This window comes from Lissotriton helveticus, chromosome 5_1, assembly GCF_964261635.1.
Source record: "Lissotriton helveticus chromosome 5_1, aLisHel1.1, whole genome shotgun sequence".
Taxonomy (NCBI): Eukaryota; Metazoa; Chordata; class Amphibia; order Caudata; family Salamandridae; genus Lissotriton; species Lissotriton helveticus.
The window spans coordinates 813,350,583-813,369,914 of NC_136065.1; positions in this window are offsets into that span (position 1 = coordinate 813,350,583).

Sequence of the window (19,332 nt, forward strand, 5' to 3'; positions counted from 1 at the left end):
TTGGAGAGGGAATAGTAGATTAAAACAATTTAGGGACCAGAGCTTCCCCTAAAGAGTAATTAGATTAGAGTGGGGGTAGCAAATGTGACCGTTTTAGTGTACAACATCTTTCGCACAATGCATTAGATTGCCGTGTGAACAGTACATGTACCCCTTTAGTAGCCAACATTTATAAAATTGTGTTGCATCTTATTGTATGCATTGTGTATTTTCTTTTCAAATTCAACAATAATTTAATTTAATTTGTTTTCCATATTTTAGTTATCTAATGTATGGTTATATTTATTTTAACATAAATACTTAGTTTTTAATTGAAAAAGCTCTTCATTATTATAGTGATATAGCATTCATTAGACTTTTCAATTAAGACATGTAATGTATTTTTTATACGGTTTTAAAATATTGATGTTTGTAAAACAAATTACAAAAATGGTATATAAGTATTATTAAGATATACATCTGTTACACTGACAATTTTGTAATTCTACATCTTTAATATACCTTTTAGTATATGAAAATAGTTATATATTATATTGGGTTCTATTTGTGTATTACCATTTAAATTATATTTTACACATTCATATATATTTTATCAATAGAAATATAGGGCATCATTATGATGGCGGGTGGTCGGACCGCCGGCAGCTATTGCGGCGATCGGGAGACTGCCTGATGAGCCTGAGGCAGTCTGACCACCATATTTGGAATAGACCGCTGGGCTGGCGATTGTAAACTCTTCAGAACTAAGGTAGGAGCATGCTGCAGCTGTGGAATAGGCCAGCAGCACTTCCTGCCACTGAGCAGCACCTCCTGCATGTCACCTTGCTGTGCTGCATGACAGGGAAAGCACTGTAATGTACAATGTTTAACATTTTATGGCTAATTCCTTTCTTATCGTAGACCTGGTGCACAAAGTGCTGCCTAGCGCCAATGCATGCACTCTTTCACCATGGTGCAAGGGTCCCTGCAGTGTAAGCAGGATTGTTTTCGAGAAGGATGTTTCCTCTTTCCCTGTGCACGAAAGCTATCCCCCGAGGCATTTTCCTCTTTCTATGCATGCAGCACAAAGAAAGAGGAAAACACATATTTCTCCTCGTTACTCCCCCCCTGGGTATGCGTAGCATTTTGGTGCATTGCCCGGTCTACCAGTGATGGTAACACTGGGAATGATTAAAATCTTTGGGGATTGCATGGGAATGCTCACGCATCACCCATGGAACGCCTCCTGAGGCAGAGTAACGCAACACAGCGATTTGCGATGCGTTATGTTTCTCAGGGCTACGCAAGGTGGCCTTGCAAAGCTTAATAAAGCACACTTAAATGTTGTGTTGCTTTTGCCCCCTGTTGCATCGTGCAAAAATTACGCAACCATACGATGAGTATGCCCCAAAGTGTTTTCTGACGCTCCTTTATGTCTGGTTGTATCTCCTTTATGTCTGGGAGTATCTTCTACTTGACCACAAAACTTGCTTAAGACTTGCAAAGATAAGAATTAATTCTGGGCCAGATTTACTAACATTTTACATCATGGTTGCATCATTTTTGTGGTGCAACCATGACGCAAAATGCTAGTGGATATTTAGGGGCACATTTATAGTAAAATAACATGGCGCAGCAAGCCATCTTGTGCTGTGCTGTATAATAGGGAAAGGGCAGGAATGCAGCGTATTTAAAATTATAATGCACATGCCTGTCTTTTCCCTACGCTGGTGCTCATTGTGCTGCCTAGTGCCAAAGCAGGCACCCTCACACCATGGTGCAAGGGTGGTTTGCATTGTAAGCAGGATAGTTTTTTTGCAGGAAGGCACGCTGTCTTGCACAAAAACATCCCCTGAGGCGTTTTCCCTCTCACTAACACATAGAAAGAGGCAACAATGAGGAGAAATAGAGATATTTCTTCTTGTTACTTCTCGCCTGGGGAGGTGTAGCATTTTGATGCATTCCCAGAATTACCAGTATTGGTAAATCTGGGAAAGTGTCAAAATTGATGGGTGGAAGCGTGGAAACACCCATGTTCCATCCTTGGAATGCATCCCTAGGGCAAAGTAATGCAATGCAGTGATTTGCACTGTGTTGTGTTACTCTATATTTAGAAAGTCACTCAGGGCAATATAAGGTGGCCTTGTGAGGCTTGATAAATCTAACTTAAGAGTTGTGTCACTTTTGCGCCCATTCCTTGGCGCAAGGGCGAAGCAGCTCTTTCACAACTATGCCCCATGGAAAGCCACACACGGAGCAATTTGTGCCGGTTTGCATGGATTCTTTAAAAGGAAATTATGCAATGTAGCAGCTTGCACAGGAGTGCATTATATTTTATTCTGGGAGGTGTTCCCATGGATCCACCCATGGATTTCATGCAATCACAGATTTACAAATGTTTGTAAACCTGGGATTGCGTGAAATCACTATGCCTTCCATAGGATGGAGTAACAACGAAAAAAATTAATTATCTTTGTTATATCCTCTTTCTATGTGGGCTGCAATTTTCAGCCCACACAGAAAGAGGAAAATGCATCAAGAGATTTTTTTTTCTGCATGAGGGTATCCCTTCTTACTAAACTGCTGCTCACTGCCCTAACATAAATTTCAAATCTTAGAGTTTCTCTCTGATCATCAACCAGAAGCTCTTTTTTTGGTAGACATGTGGCATACCAAACAATCTTTCCCAGATATTTTAGATTCTGTTCCTCTAGATTATGCAATCCTGAGGCAAGATAGACCCAATCAATGGGTTGGAGGGATTGCTGTTATTTTTAAATGACACCTTCAATACAGTTTCTCTGAAATAAAGATATCTGGTTGTGAAGCAGCCAACATTTCCTCGCTACACTCTGTCTATTGCACCTTAGCTGGCCTCTTAACATACCACCCACCTGGCCCCGCCACACAGTTTAACACTGACTTAACAGATATTGTACCAGCCTGTGCCCTACGGAACTCGATTTTTCTGATCCTGGGTGACCTTAATCTTAATTTTGATGGTATAACTTGTGGCTCTGCAACCTCCCTTATGTAGGATCTTGGGCTACTGCACTTTACACAAGTGGTTCAAGCCCATGGCCATTTATAAGGACATTTCTGGGTTCTTATTTTTACAAACTCCTCCCAGGTTTGCTCAACACCCCCCCATTGGGTGGTCTAACCACCTGATTCTTCCTTTTCATGTGAAGATGAGTCCTGCTGTCCCTTCTGCGTCTAGAGCTCAAAGCAGTTGTAAAACCCAGACATGGTCCTTTATTACACCTACCGCTCCGCTTTTTTAAAATTTTTTGTCCTCATTTGCCTCGAGGTTTCTCATATAACTCCACCAAGGTTACATTAAACCTGCTGGACCATATTTTCCAACTGGGAAACCCGTAACAGTGGTCGATGGAGCATAAAAGGCATAATCATAGGACCGGGGAAGAAAAAAAAAAACAGAAATCCTAGGTCCAGTGAACCAATAGGTCAGGTCCAGGCCAAGTCCACTCTGGAGGTTTCGTACAGGGACGTCAACCAGCCGGAGTGTGATGGTGCGGCGACATCTACCCAAAATTTACAAAATTGTCTTCTTGCCAATAGGATGGCATAGAATAAAAAAGATCTTGCGTGGCCAGAGATGTTTTTGTCGATACCAAATATAACCAATGGGTGACTGATATGCAGGGAAGCATTAAGAATGGAATCCAACGTGTCTCTCACCTTTTCCCAGAAACACCAGATGGGGGGCAGTCTCTAAACATGTGGACATCTGACGCTCCCAGCAAACCGCATTTGATACATGATTTCCCTGGCTGGAATTTTGATAGCCTTAAAGGTGAGAAGTATGCGCGATGAGCTGTAAAGAGGTGAATGCGCTTCAACCATGCAGGTTTCACTAGTTTATGTAACAGAGTGAATGAATCTATCCAAAGTTGCTCACACTGGGAATCCAACTCTGTTTCCCATAACTCATCGGGGAGTTTAAAGTCGCCATCGACCTCCTCCAGGATTGACCAATACCACAATGAGACTTCTTTACTACCCCCTGGCTTTGCTACAAGTTCCTCTAGGTTACTTTCTTTCCCCAGTGAAGACCCCTGTCTAAGCTGTGCCTGCGCCCAGCTATTTAACTGGATATATTTAAATCGGGATAAGCCGGAACCCACACTCCCCCGTAGCTCATCCCAAGGCAGCAGTGCACCACCAGTCAGCAACTCTCCCCACTTCATAATTCCAGCATCTTTTAGGACAATGGCCATTCCCATATTGGTGCCAAATTAGAAAAATAACTAAGTCTTATTTTCTTTCTAATTATTATCCAGCTTTTAGCCAGTGAGAAAAGAATTTTTAATTTAATTAAAAAAAAATCTTTGGTCCCCAAATTTAAACAGGAAACCCTCAGCTGGTAAATTGGCCCCTTCTAGCATGGCCCGAAATATTTCACTCCCTGGAGTGGTGGCAGGATTTTTTAACAACATTCTTGAGTGCGAGAACTGAAATGCCCAATGTGATTGTGGGTGTGCCGCGGACTGGAAAATCAGGCAAGGAGGCTGGATATAGTGGGCTATGCCGGGTATTTATTGTACACAAGGCAGAACAGAAAAAGAAGGGTTGCAAAAGGTGGGTGTTCGGGTCCTCTTCAGGGCTTGAGTCTGGTTCTTTTCTTCGGGGTCGGGTGGGGGGTCTGGCGTTGGGGAGGATCCTCGGAGGGCAATAAGAGAAACAAAAAAAGTACCGTTAGTCCTGTCTGGGACTCTAGAGCTTGCAATCACCGTCACCCGGGTAGTGCTGGACGGAGAGAAGACCGTGAGGAAGGGAGGTAACGAGGGGGAATGGGATAGGAGTATAGCGAGAGTGTCGGGTAGGGACATGAAGGGGCTTTCTACAGTGAGGGTGCTCTACAAATATACACAGTGCAATTACCACTACGCTGTGACTAAGAGAGTTAATATACAGGATATACACAACGAGCCCCTAGCGTGCTCTACGGATGGTATTACGGGTACTCACACGGTCCGCCGCAACTCTCCAGTGAGTCGCGCCCGCTCTTCAGCCACCTCCTAGGGACTCCACCAATCCTCCGTCCACACGTCTTCTTTAATATTCGCCTGCTCTCCGTCTTCTGCGCCAGTCCAAGTGTCCTGCCACGATGCCCCGACGGCGTTCCGGTCTCCGCGTTCAGGTTTTACCTGTTCTGGCGCTGCCACGGGGGAGGGACTTCCGGGGTCAGAGGGGAGTGCTTCCTGTCGATGTCGGCCTCCGATTGGTTCCTGTAAGACAGAGAAGGGTGGGGGTCTAACTGTCATGGTTACTGCTCCGGGACTGGTTCCCGACACAGGGAAATGTCCGAAGGGGCTTAGTCCTGGCGAACATGAGACCGGTATGTGTCTAAGAGGGTCCAGTCCTGGGGGGAGGGTTAGCGGGACCGTATCACATCCCCTTCCCCTAGCTGTCTTTCTTGTATGTGTTGGGGACAAGGGATAACAGGAGAGGAAATCGGCATTGCCCTGGTCTGATCCCTTTCGATGTTCAGTTCTGAAATGGAAGGGCTGGAATGACAGGAACCAACGGAGGACCCGGTCGTTATGTCCTTTATTCCGGGCCATCCACTCCAACGGGGCGTGATCTGTGTAGATGATAAAGTCTCGACCCTCCAGATAGTAACGTAGGCTTTCAACAGCCCATTTTATCGCGAGTGCTTCTTTTTCCACCACGGCGTAGTTCTTTTCCCTGGGGAATAGTTTCCTGCTTAGATAGAGGACGGGATTTTCGTTTCCTAGGTCGTCTTTTTGGGATAGGACCGCCCCCAAGCCCTGGTCTGAGGCATCAGTTTGGAGGACAAAAGGGAGGGAGTAGTCAGGGCTTACCAGGACAGGTCTGGATGTTAGGGCATGCTTCAGGTGTGCAAAGGCATGCCATAATGAGGGAGTGGGGTTTTTTAAGGCGGCCTCGGTTTGGGTTGCTTTCTTCAGGAGATCTGTAAGGGGAGCTGCTCTCTGGGAGAAATTGGGAACAAACCTACGGTAATAGCCCAGAAGTCCCAGAAAGGCTCGGAGGTCCTTTTTCATCTGAGGAAAGGGGAGGGAACGGATGGCTTCGGTTTTGGTTTTCTGGGGTCTTATCAGGCCTTCACCCAGGAGATAGCCCAAGTATTTGATGGTTTGTGCTGCCAGGGTAGTTTTGGCGGGGTTGATAGAAAAACCATATGACCCTAGGGAGGAGACTACATCGAAGAGGTGTACTAGATGCTGAGCCCAGTTATCGCTGTAAATGATAATGTCGTCTAAGTAGGCTCCGGCATACAAAGAGTGGGGCCGTAAGACATGGTTCATGGCTCACTGGAATGTGGCGGGGGCGCCATGAAGCCCAAAAGGCATGACTATGAACTGATACAACCCCTCAGGGGTGGAGAAGGCAGTTTTCCTTTTATCTTGTTCCCTGAGGGGTATCTGCCAATACACTTTGCAGAGATCTAGGGTGGAGATATATTTGGCCTTACCTATCCTTTCGACCATCTCGTCAACGCGAGGTAAGGGATATGTGTTGAATTTGGATACCTTATTGACCTCTCAAAAGTCTATGCAAAACCTGACAGACCCGTCAGGTTTTGGTACGAGGACGGTAGGGGAATTCCAGTCGCTTACGCAGGGTTCTATAATCCCCATCTTTTGCATTTCCTCTATTTCCCTGCGTATGATCGTCCGGCATGCCTCTGGGACCCTGTAGGGTCGCAGCCGAACGACCTTCCCTGGTTCTGTCTCTATGGCGTGTTCAGTGACCGTGGTCCACCCTGGAGAGGTGGAGAAGACCCCTTGCACGGGAAACAGGGCTTCTCTGAGCTCCCGGGTTTGTACTGTGGTTAACTCGGGATCAAGGCAGGGGTCAAAAGGGAAAGGAGATGGCAGCCCGGATCCGGACAGGACAGGACGGGGTCCTTCCCACTTTTTAAGTAGATTTACATGGTATATCTGGGAAGTACCCCAAGTGGGGGTCCAGTTCCACCTCATAGGTAACCGGGGTCACCTGCCGTCGGATTGTATATGGCCCTTGCCATTATCCCAGGAGCTTCTGGTCGGAAGAGGGCATCATCAGGAGGACTAGGTCGCCGATGGCGAAGACACGGGTTCTTGTGCCCTTGTCATACTGTTTCTTTTGGGTTGTTTGGGCGTTCTCTAGGTTCTGTCTGACTATGTCCCGAATTACAGACAGGTGGGTTTTCAGGTTGTCTATATATTCTGGGAGTGGCTGGGTATGATCGGGTTCCGCTTCCCAGGCCTCTTGAGCCATGTCCAACAGGGTACGAGGGGAGCGGCCATACAGCAACTCGTAGGGGGAATAGCCAGTGCTGCTCTGTGTCTTGCAGTGGATGCCGAATAGAGCCAGCGGTAACATTTCCTCCCATCGTTTTGCTTCTAGACCCAATAATTTTTTTAGGGTTTGCTTTAACGTAGCGTTATAACGCTCCACCAAACCATCGGTTTGCGGATGGTACGCTGACGTCCTGATTTGTTTTATCCCTAATTGGGAACAGACCTGTCTCATGAGAGCTGAAACAAACGGTGTGCCTTGGTCGGTCAGGATTTCCCGGGGAAACCCAACCCGGGAAAATATAGAGATAAGGGCCTTGGCGATGTTCTTAGCAGTGGGTTGACGTAGGGGTATGGCTTCCGGGAAGCGAGTGGCATAATCGACCATGACCAAAGCATAGCGACACCCGCTTCGTGAAGGCAGGAGGGGTCCTATGATGTCCATCCCTACTCTGCTGAACGGGATGTCAATAATGGGGAGGGGTTGGAGTGGTACTCTGGGTGGCCGATATTGGCTATGTTTCTGGCACACCGTGCATTCGCGGCAATAAGTTTTAATCCGCTGGTGCACGCCGGGCCAGTAGAACTTCTCAAGGACCGCCTGACTAGTTTTCTCATCACCGAAATGACCCCCTAAAAGGTGGCTGTGCGCTAAGAAGAGACCTTTATCCTGGAAAGGACCGGGGATCAGTAGCTGTGGGTTTTGTTGTGCCCCCCCCCTTTCAGTAGGGCAGCCAGTTTTTCTTAAATAATTGGGACCTACTTGCAAGGGGTCCTCGTTTTCTAGTGCTCTTACCCATGCTTCCTGGAGGAGGTGATCCTCTTGTTGTGCCGCCCTGAATTCCCTGTCCGTCTGCCATGGGTGTTCCTCGACAACCGCTGGGTAGGCACTAATGTGGTCTTTCTTCTCCTTTCTCTTCTGGCTTGAGGACTTGTGTGGTTTGGGATCCGCATCTTGGGATGACAGGCCCTGGGAATAAGGGGCCATTTTCCACCACTGGGCCAGGGAGTCAGTGGTGTCCTGGAGGAGCATAGGCAGTCCGGAGTAGTCGCTCCCTAATATGACCTGTTCTGGCAGTGCCGGTACTAGACCGACCGTAAGGTTGGTTCCTGGGTCCCTGGGGTGTTGCACTCGCACCTGGGTGGTAGGATAGCGTTTGGTGTCCCCATGGACACATTGGATGGCTACCAGTCCGGTAGCGGGGCCCACAGGGAGGGCCAGGTCTTGGGGTCTGAGAACGCTTTGGCGGCACCCAGTGTCGGCTAAGGCAAAGAATTTTTTCCATCTATTGCACACAGCGCAGTGAAAAGGGGGGGGTGTCACCCCCGGAGTATTGCAGACGTAGTTCTGCACGAGGCCAATCTCAATCGGCTCTTCCTTCTTGGGGCACACACGTGCTCTGTGTCCAAAACCACCACAGTTATAGCATTTAGGCCCGGGGTTAGGAGGACGGTACAGTACTGGTGAGGGTAAGAGGGGAGACGGCTCGGGTCTCCGGGGCGGTAGTGGTCGGGGTGGTCGAGTGCCTGTCGCGTTGTGGGGCCTATGATGGAGGTCCTCCTTGCTGCGCCGCAGTTCTTGGGCTCGGCTATAGGCACAAGCTGTTTCTACGGCCGTCTCCAGGGTGAGACAGGAATGTTGTTGTACCCATCGCTGGGTCGCCGGGTGCAAGGAGTACAGGAACTGTTCTAGGTAAATCTTCCCGAGTATGTCTTTCTTCGTGTAGGCTTCGGGTCTGAGCCACCTATTCGCAAGATCCTTGATCCTGAAGGAGAGGGCCCTGGGATTTTCTTGGGGCCCTTCTTTGGCCTGTCTCAATTTAATTCTGTAGGTGTCGTCGTCTATTCCTAGGCGCTCCAATATACACATTTTTATGTCCGCATATGGGGTGTTGCCCTGGACGTTGGGCAGTTGGTAGGCGGCTTGCAAATCACCAGTCAAAAGGGGCCCCAGGTATTGGCCCCATAGCTCGACAGGCCAATTGGCGGCCTGGGCTAGCCGCTCGAAGTTGGTAAAGAAATAGTCTGGGTCATCCCCGGGGACGTACTTCTGCAGGACCACTGAGGGGGGAGAGGTCATTGGTCTCTGTTGTCCCAAGGCGTCAGTCAGCTTTCCCATGGCCTGTTCATGAACGGCCCCCTGGCCCTTGAGGACGTTGTGTAACTGACCACGATCATCCTCTGCGGTTTTCAGGAATTGTTCCATTAATTTTCCCATTTGTTCCTGGGACTCCGCCATTCTTTTCACGACGGCCTCCATGCTTCCAGTGCATCCCACTTCTGACACCAGATGTGATTGTGGGTGTGCCGCGTGCTGGAAAATCAGGCAAGGAAGCTGGATATAGTGGGCTATGCCGGGTATTTATTGTACACAAGGCAGAACAGAAAAAGAAGGGTTCCAAAAGGTGGGTGTTCGGGTCCTCTTCAGGGCTTGAGTCTAGTTCTTTTCTTCGGGGTCGGGTGGTGGGTCTGGCGTTGGGGAGGATCCTCGGAGGGCAATAAGAGAAACAAAAAAAGTACAGTTAGTCCTGTCTGGGACTCTAGAGCTTGCAATCACCGTCACCCGGGTAGTGCTGGACGGAGAGAAGACCGTGAGGAAGGGAGGTAACGAGGGGGTATGGGATAGGAGTATAGCGAGAGTGTCGGATAGGGACGTGAAGGGGCTTTCTACAGTGAGGGTGCTCTACAAATATACACAGTGCAATTACCACTACGCTGTGACTAAGAGAGTTAATATACAGGATATATACAACGAGCCCCTAGCGTGCTCTACGGATGGTATTACGGGTACTCACACGGTCTGCCGCAACTCTCCAGTGAGTTGCGGCCGCTCTTCAGCCACCTCCTAGGGACTCCACCAATCCTCCGTCCACACGTCCTCTTCGATATTCGCCTGCTCTCCGTCTTCTGCGCCAGTCCAAGTGTCCTGCCACGATGCTCCGACGGCGTTCTGGTCTCTGCGTTCAGGTTTTACCTGTTCTGGCGCTGCCACGGGGGAGGGACTTCTGGGGTCAGAGGGGAGTGCTTCCTGCCGATGTCGGCCTCCGATTGGTTCCTGTAAGACAGAGAAGGTTGGGGGTCTAACTGTCATGGTTACTGCTCCGGGACTGGTTCCCGACACAGGGAAATGTCCGAAGGGGCTTACTCCTGGCGAACATGAGACCGGTATGTGTGTGAGAGGGTCCAGTTCTGGGGGGGGTTAGCGGGACCGTATCACACCCAAGCATAATATAAAAGGTCCGGTAATGCCAACCCTCCTTTTTCCTTCCTCCGCCTAAGCTTCTTCCACGCCTTTCTAGTGGCTCTATATTTCCAAATGAACAAATTGATCTCCCTTTGACACTTATCTAATTGCTTGGGATCAAAGGCCATAGGAATGGAGTTAAAGAGGAATGTATATTTGGGCAAGATGGACATCTTCACTAAATTTGTCCTCCCCAAGATGGATAAGGGCAGGAGTGCCAAGCCTTAAGCTGTTTCTGGCAGGCTTTAAACACGCGATCTAGGTTGTATTCAGGGATTTTCCCTACCTCCTGTATAATATTAATCCCTAGGTAACGCAGAGTGGGAGCAACTCTCAGTTGTGTATTACTTATGTTCCAGGCCATTATTTCAGTTTTGTTTGGGTTTATTTCATAACGTGAAACCTTGCCAAACTCCTCCGCCCTCTTGATGACTATTGGAAAAGCTAAATCAGGGTCGGCCATCAATACAAGGATGTCATCTGCATATAAGGCCACACGCCTTTCCCACCCTGCGATTTTAAAGGAAGGAATATTAGGATCCTGTCTAATAACTTGGGCAAAGCGTTCAATATACATATTAAAAAGGAGGGGGGGAAGTGGGCAACCCTGCCTTGTACCCCTTGTGATCTTAAAGGCCTCCGTCAGTGCACTGTTAACAAGTAATCTGGCTGTTGGTGCTTTATATAGAAGTTCTATCACACAACAGAATCTGTCACCTAAATTAAACTTTTTCATTACTACGGCCAGATACGCCCAATTCACCCTATCAAATGCTTTGGTCGCATCAAGGGTAAGAGCAGCCAAAGGGAGAGAGAAGGCAGAAGCAATGTCAATGGCCCCCACTAGGTCATACGTGAGGTCCGCTAGTTGACGCCCTTTTACAAAACCTTTTTGGTCTTGATGTATAATGAAGTCTGCTACACCCCCCAACCGTTTAGACAAAATAGCAGCAAAGATTTTGTAGTCATTATTAAGTAGTGAGATCGGGCGGTAGGATCTACACTCAGTCGGGTGTTTCCCTGGTTTAGGGATCAACACTCCCGTCGCCTCACTCCACGAATTTGGGGGGTTCTCTCCCTTTAGGAGAATACTATTAAAGACTTTTACCAAAGTTGGGATAATGCTATCACTAAGAGAGCAGTACAACTCCCCTGGTAACCCACCTGGGCCAGCTGCCTGCCTTCTTTTAATCTGGGCAATGGTCTTCCTTACTTCATCTTCGGAGATTTCTATTTCCAGACCCAATCTTTGCTCGTTTGTAAGTCTGGGAAGGAAAACTCGTTCAAGCCAGATGTTTTTCTCTACACAGTCTTCCCTGAAATCTTCCCTATATATATATCCTGAAAAAATTCCAGAAATGCAGTACCGATTTCTAAGTTCATAAGGCGAGGAGCTGACTCTCCCTCAACCCTAATCTCTCTAATATGTTTTTGCGCTTGGTCTGATCTTATTTTCCAAGCGAGCATCTTGCCTGCTGACTCCCCAAATTTGAAATGCGAGATTTTACTCTCCTCCCACCTTCTGGCAACCCTATCCTGGAAATTAGATTCCAGTTGATTTTTGAGGGAGAATAATTTTCCCTGGTCCTCCCTTGAGCCTAGATGAGGCCCTAAATTACCCTCTATGGTATTCATTTCTGCCTCTATACCCTTGATGGTATCCCTGCATAGCCGTTCTCTGTGAGAGGCTCTGTTGGTAATACATTCTCTCCAGAAAGCTTTCAGCGCAATCCCAAACTATAGAGATGTTTACTGAATTTAGATTTATATCAAGGAAATATTTAGTCTCGGACCGAAGGAAGTTAATTTCATCCTCTAACAGGATAGTGCGGTCGAAAGACCATGTACTATGCCGGTGTTGATGGGCAGGGGTTAGGTTAAAAGATATGGCTGAATGATCGGACAAGTGGGATGGCAAATATTCTATATCTTTAACCGATTCTCTAAGGCTATAGCTAACCAATGCATAGTCTATTCTAGACTTATGCTTATATTTTAGATTCTTAAAAGAGACCCCCAGTTGATCATCCATCCTTTCCCTCCATACATCCGCCAACCCTAGCTGAGTCATAATTGATGAAAGAGTTTTCCTAGATTTTACCGGAACACAGGCCCTAGAGTTGGGTGATTTATCAAGCTTTGGGTTCAATACTATATTGAAATCGCCTACCCATATTATCGGTTCTTGAAAGTCAAAAACGTTGCAACAAACAGTATCTAAATAGGAGGGGTCATCCTGGTTCGGGCTATAGTACCCTACCAGGACAAAGACCACACCCCCTAAAGAAACTCTTAGTAGAAGCCATCTTCCACTACGGTCTTCCCTACATTCAAGAATTTGGGCCTTAGCCTGTTTTTTTAATATAACCAAAATCCCTCTAATGTTCACAGTTTGGTCCGTACAGGCAAAGGTGTCGATCCATCTCTGCGTCTTTAAAAGAGCTGTGATCTCGGGTTTGAGAAGGTGGGTTTCCCGTATGGCAATGACCTGCGTCGGGGAATCTCTCAGGTATTGGAGTATCCTGTCTCTTCTACCCTTCGTGCGCAGGCCATTGACATTCCAAGATAAACATTGAAATGACATCATCGGATCTCCACCTTCACCTCGGCCCGTACCTCTATCCTACCTATTGACCACTTGTTAACAACAACTTGATCCCTAACAAAGGAAGATTTCTGAACTCCATGACAAGGCATTTGGATATCCCTAAGGATTGGATTGTACAAATAGGATCTCCACAAATGAGGATTTTTAAAAATTTCACCCCCGCCACCCCTGTGCCCCTACCACCCTCCAACCCCTTGGGAAACCCATCCCTACTTACCCTGATCAGATGTGTGACCAGGTTTACGCCCTCTGGCTGCCCCTCTCTACTCTATCCCCTGAAACTATATGATTGGTACTAAGGGAATTTTGAGGGAGTTTTGGGGAGGAATAAGAAATTTTACTTATACCCTTTGCTTGTTCAGTCTCGGTTTCCCATCTCTTCTCTGAGTATGTTTTTTTTCCTTTTGTATTTTATGTATTATCCACCCTATTTATTGAGGGTTTGTTTCCCCAGTTCCCTGTGTATTTTTTAAATTTTGTTTTATTATGAGTTATTATATTCAACCAACCTCGGGGCATATTATCAAGGGATTTATCTCTGCTTTTTGGCTTTAAAAGCCAAGAAAGCAGAGATAAAATTATCTCCCTATTACCTAGCTGTCGCTAACACCAGTTAGCGACAACTAGTAGGAGATAGTGACCATCTTGGGCCCCGCTTTGCATGTCAGAGAAATGTATCACTAATGACATGCAACGTGGGCGTGCCAAGATGTTAGCGACTGGAAACAGTCGCTAACATCGCTATCTCCGATTACCAACTTTTGGAGATATTCGTGCTAAGCGCGAATATCTCCAAAAGCTAACACCTGTCCTGAGCAGTTCTTAGCCATGTTATCCAATGGAGGTGGATAACATGGCTAAGAGCATTTGCTCGGTAATGCATGAATATCGCTGACTTATAAGCGATATTCATGCATTTCGGCCGATTTTTATCGCTTAGGAGATAAACCTTGATAATATCAAGGCTCCTAAGCGATAAAATTAGTCGCTACATGGCGATAAAATTATTGCCGCTACGCCAACCTAGCGATAATTATCGCTAGTTGTTGGTAATATGCCACTCCATTATTCCTGACCTTTTTTTTGTGTTTAGTTCCCTTATTTGAATTTCCTTTGCCTTTCCCTATAAACTCTCAGGTTTCCCCCTTTAGACACTACACATTTATTTTCAGGTCGAACTACTCCTCTCTCTCGTGAAGCATCTCTAAAGGATTTCAGCAGTTCGTCGGCCTCAAGGGGGGATCTGATATTATACATTTATTGTTGTACATGACGCGCAAAAAAGCTGGGAATCTTATTTGTACTGTAGCACCGAGTGACCTGAATTTGTCCATCTTTTGGCCCAATTCCCATTGTCGGTCCAATGTAGTTTTGGATAGGTCTAAACAAATCTCGAATGGAAAATCTGGGCCTTTCGATGATTTCTCTTTTAGGGCCAAATTCAGAATCTTATCTTTTAGCGTGTAGGTGAGGACGTTTACTAAATTTTTTCTGGGTTTTGTTCTTCCAGGGTTTAAGCGGAAAGGGTCTCTATGTATTCTTTGAATATCGTTCTCCAAAAGATCTAACGACTCCTCGAGGTTTAACAAATCCTTTAGTAGCTTTACTACGAAGGACTTAATTTCACCCCCTTCTTTCCCTTCAGGAACTTTCAGTAAATGTAAATTGTTCCGCCGGGAATAGTTCTCTAAACTTTCCACTCTTTCCCGCATCACATCATCCTCTCTTCGTAGAGCTTGAAATTTTACTTCAGCTGATCCCAGGTCTGATTTGATCTCTTCCACTGAACCCTCCAAAGTTTCAGTTCTTTTATTGAGTAGATCCACCTTCTTCTCGAGGACTTCACAGGCCGGCCTTATCTCTGATTGGTTCTCAGCTGATATCTGAAAGCCACTTTTTATATCTGCCTTCATAGATATAAGAAGGTCTTCTATAAAGAGCATAGGAGAAACCTCCGCCCCATCTGAGCCACGCTCCTCAGCCCGAATAGACCCCGCTGAGGGGGGAAGGACCCCTGCCGTACATGATGAAACCTCCTCGGGATGCCCGACACTATCTAAGACAGCTAACTGGTTAAGCACCACAGCCGGCACAGCCACTGCGGCCGAAGCTTCCATCTGTCCTGCGGCTTCCGACTGATCAGTTAATGGGTCGGTGGAAGTAGCTGGAACACCCTTTAGTGTTAAGAGCGGCGTGTTAAGGGAGAAAGGGACTGCCTGACACACAGGATCAACAGCGTGAATATTTAGAACTTGGGGGAGAACCTTAAAAAAAGAGCGCAGGGAAGGAGTAATACGTGCAGCGCTATGTCTTTCCGTAGTTCTCTGCTGTCTCTGTACCTTTTTCTGTTCTTTACTTCTGGACCCCTTCACTGCTCCCCCCTTTCCTACCCCACTTACTTTTGCCTGAACCCCCTGGCTCGAGCTGGCTCCTTCCTGTGGGCCAATACCAGTACTTTTAACCGAGGACCCCCTTTGAGTTTTGTCAGCACACAGAGCACCTATGTCTTCACTAGCAGCCCCAGTATTTGCTTCCTGACTAGAGTTTGCTGCCTGTAAGTTGTGTGTCCCCTTAGTACGTTTAGACTTCTTTCTGGGCAGCTTCTTGTTTGGGGGGATTTTTAATGTGATAGTGCCGATATCCTCACACTCTTCGGACAGTGCAATTTCCTCGCTTTTGGTAAAAATAGGAACAGCTTTCTTATCATCCTCTCTGCTTCCCCCAGGCGCCTCGTGTACCTGAATGGAGCCGGCAGACACAGCCTTCGGGAAGAAAGCGCCAGTGCTGGCCCGGAGCTAGTTCCGACACCGCCGCCCAAGCCACCCCGGAGGAGACCGCGAGCCGCCACCCTGTGGCCGTGTCTCAACTCCACGGCGGCTTCTGACCAGCGCGGCAAGAGGGAGGGGCACGAAGACCTCACAGCACAGCCGAGACACATCTGCTGCCAAACAACACAGAATCCAACTCGGGGAAAGTAAAAGGGAGAGCGTTTTTCTTATCCTCGTTTTCCAAACCAATCCAGGAATCCCACAGTGCCACAAGGGATTACTCACGCCATGAGCAGGGGTAAGAGCAGAGGCAGCCTATTGAGGACGTGCGCTGCCACTCAGCACGCGGGCGCCATGTTTCCCCAGACAGAGACGAAAAAAAAAAAATTGATCCCGAAAAAAAAACAAATTTGATCTACACCTACCGCTTTAACAGCGGCCTTAAATTTAAGTCCTTCATCATTGCTTAATTTTCCCCAAGAAGACAATGTTTAAGCAGAGGCCTGGATTAATGGGACCTCAGATAATATAGCACCCCAAAAAATTTGCAATATTACCCACACCATACTGTCAGTGACGTTATTCTATGACGATCTCCAGCTGATGAAAAAAGAGTGCAAGCATTTAGCACACCTATGGCACAGACATTACAACTTATCTGACAAAATCAACTATCTAAGATCACAAAACAGTACCACAAAGCAATAAGATATGCACTCAATTCTTCAATCAAAGGATTGAGACAGCTAAACATTCCCCCAGCGAAATCTTTGAGATAGTTAAGTCCCTTGCTTCCTTAGAACGGGTCTCAGCAGCTATCACTCCTTCAACAGGAAAGTGTAATCAAATTGTGCAATATTTCTTAGAACAAATTGCAAAAATATACACAGCCTTCCTGGACAAAGCTAATCCGATTCTAATGTTATGGCCATCACCTCCTACAAGCTTGAGGCCTTTCTGAATATACAAAATATAGCTGACAAAGAGACCTGTGCCTTGGATACTAAAGTAAAATCTGGTTCTTCTTCTATTCCTGCTTCACCTGCCATATTAAAGCATGGAAATGAGGCGACTCTTCAGCTAAACTTGTTGTTTACCACCGGGCATTCTACAAGAGTTCCACTTCTGGAGAAGCCCATTCTAGATCTATCCAAACCACAGAGTTTTAGACCGATCTTCTTGTTGCCTTTCTTTGCTAGCAGGAAAACATGTCAAACAACAGTTGATGAGTGTTCGAAAGGAGATGTTTCTGGTTGGCAGGTTTGCATCCTGTCCAAATTGAGACCCTTCCTTCTAGTCAGAGTAAAGGGCATTACACTTCTAAGAAAAATGCTGCTCGCCCCCTTGGTAACTTGGCACAAGCAGTCTGGCTTATCTGAGAGGCAATGTGTAAATCATTTGAACATAACACAGCAATAATGCGAAAACACTACACAAGGAGACCAGTTTTAGATAACTAGCCAATATGTATCTGTGTAAAACAAAACCAGAACTATAAAAATCCAATCTACAGTAATCAACATATGAAGATTGGAAACATAGACTTAAAATACAGTTCCTTGTAGTCAATAGCTCCGTTCAGGGCTATCAAGGCATCGTGTACACACAAATCCAACAGTTCAGGTGGACCGCGGCGTCATGGGCCAGCTACGGTGTCAGGAACACCTGAAAACAGTACCTTGTAAATGAAGGGCATCATGGACCTTGCAATGAGCTCCAGCAACATGCCATCAGCAGGAGTTCGTCCCATAGGTCAGTGCAGGCCCTTGAAGTCACAAGCATTGCACATTGAACACTGTGATGTTAAATTCAGGAGCACCGATGTCGGCAGGCATTGAGGCTGTGGTGCAATGTGCAGTGGTGCAGCATGCAGAGTACTCTGGTCGCAGCTTACAGAGGCTCAGTAATGGTGTCCAGCAGCTTTTGTGAGACCAGGGCTGTGGTGCAAAGGGGGGCAGGGCTTGTAATGGTGCTAGCAGGTCACTTTGCAAGCAGCAGTGGCATAGATTTCTGAAGTGCTGTCATTCGTCAAAGATCTGAAGTCAATTGCATTGGCATCAGTGGACAAATACTGCAGTGTGGGGTGGTACAATAAGTAACTTACGAGCGGCACACCCATGCCGCGGTGCAGGCAGCGGAGTCAATGTCAGCATAGAGCTTCATCGCCAGTGATACAAGGGTGGTAATGTGAAGCGAGGGGGAGCGAAGTGGCGTGCCCTCAGGTCATGATGCAAGCAGTGGCTCAGTGTTGACGTGGGTCAGTGAGACCAGGGTTGTGGTGGGAAGTGGGGTGGTGCTCTCTGCGGTGCTAACAGGTCATGGAACCGGCAGTGGCATTGTTGACGGCATCAAGTTGCTTTTCCCTCTGTGGCAGCTAAAACACACAGTTTCAGAACCGGGTACCTAGAAGATGGTAAAGTATTTGGTGTGTCTGAGACATCTAACAGGAAGCAAACTCTACGTCACACCCTTAAAGAAACTTTAGAAAATAAGTTGCAAAGAGCTCAGTCCAGTCCTTTCATTGACCAAGACAGAAGCAGCAACTGCAGGCCAATACAGCAAAGCACTGAGAAAAGTGGTAGTTCCTCCTAACAGATTTTCCAGCTCTTCTTCTTGGAAGGGTCATTAGTTCAAATAAACTCTAAAGTTCTCGGGTCAGGTCCCCAATATTTATACTACTTTTCCCTTTGATATTTTAGACAGAAAGTATCTGAGCTCAGTAAAAACCGGTTCTGTCCTCCTTGGTCTTAAAGATAGCATTTTGCAGAGCAGGCACATCATATACAGGTGCTAGTGAAAACTCCTCACACCACTCTAAATTCAGAAAGGTCTATTCAGCCCATCTATGAGTCACCCAGTAAAGGCGGGACACTCCTCAACCCCCCTTGTGACTGTCCACGGTGAATGGGCAACCCAGCTCCTGTCCCTTCAAAACCCAACTGCACCGAGGATGATTAAGTAAAAAGAGGCCCACTTTCTAAAAGTGGCATTTTAAACACACATTTAAAACAAACACCTTTACTAAAGGATTTGTTATTAAACTATACATTCAGAGAGACTAAACTTCATTTCTCTATCTTGTCCTAATGAAAAATTACACTTATAAGATCTTACAAGGCAGCTCCTATGTTAACCAGGTTTGCCAGACAGCCTTTCAATAGTGAACAACGTAATGCACAGTAGTTTACTATCAGGACATTAATATACACACTACTACATATTCACCCTTTCACATACACTGCACCCTTCCCATGGGACTACCTTGTGTTATGTTTCATATAGGTACCCGAACTTAGGGTCAGGTAGTCACCTAATCTTTGACCTATATTCTCCACTACCATTACACTACATATTAGTTCTTGGGACTGATCTTTCACATAGGTACTGCTTACAGGACGTAGGGTTTTCCCAAAAAAACTAGCCTCATCCATTATGCATGAAGAT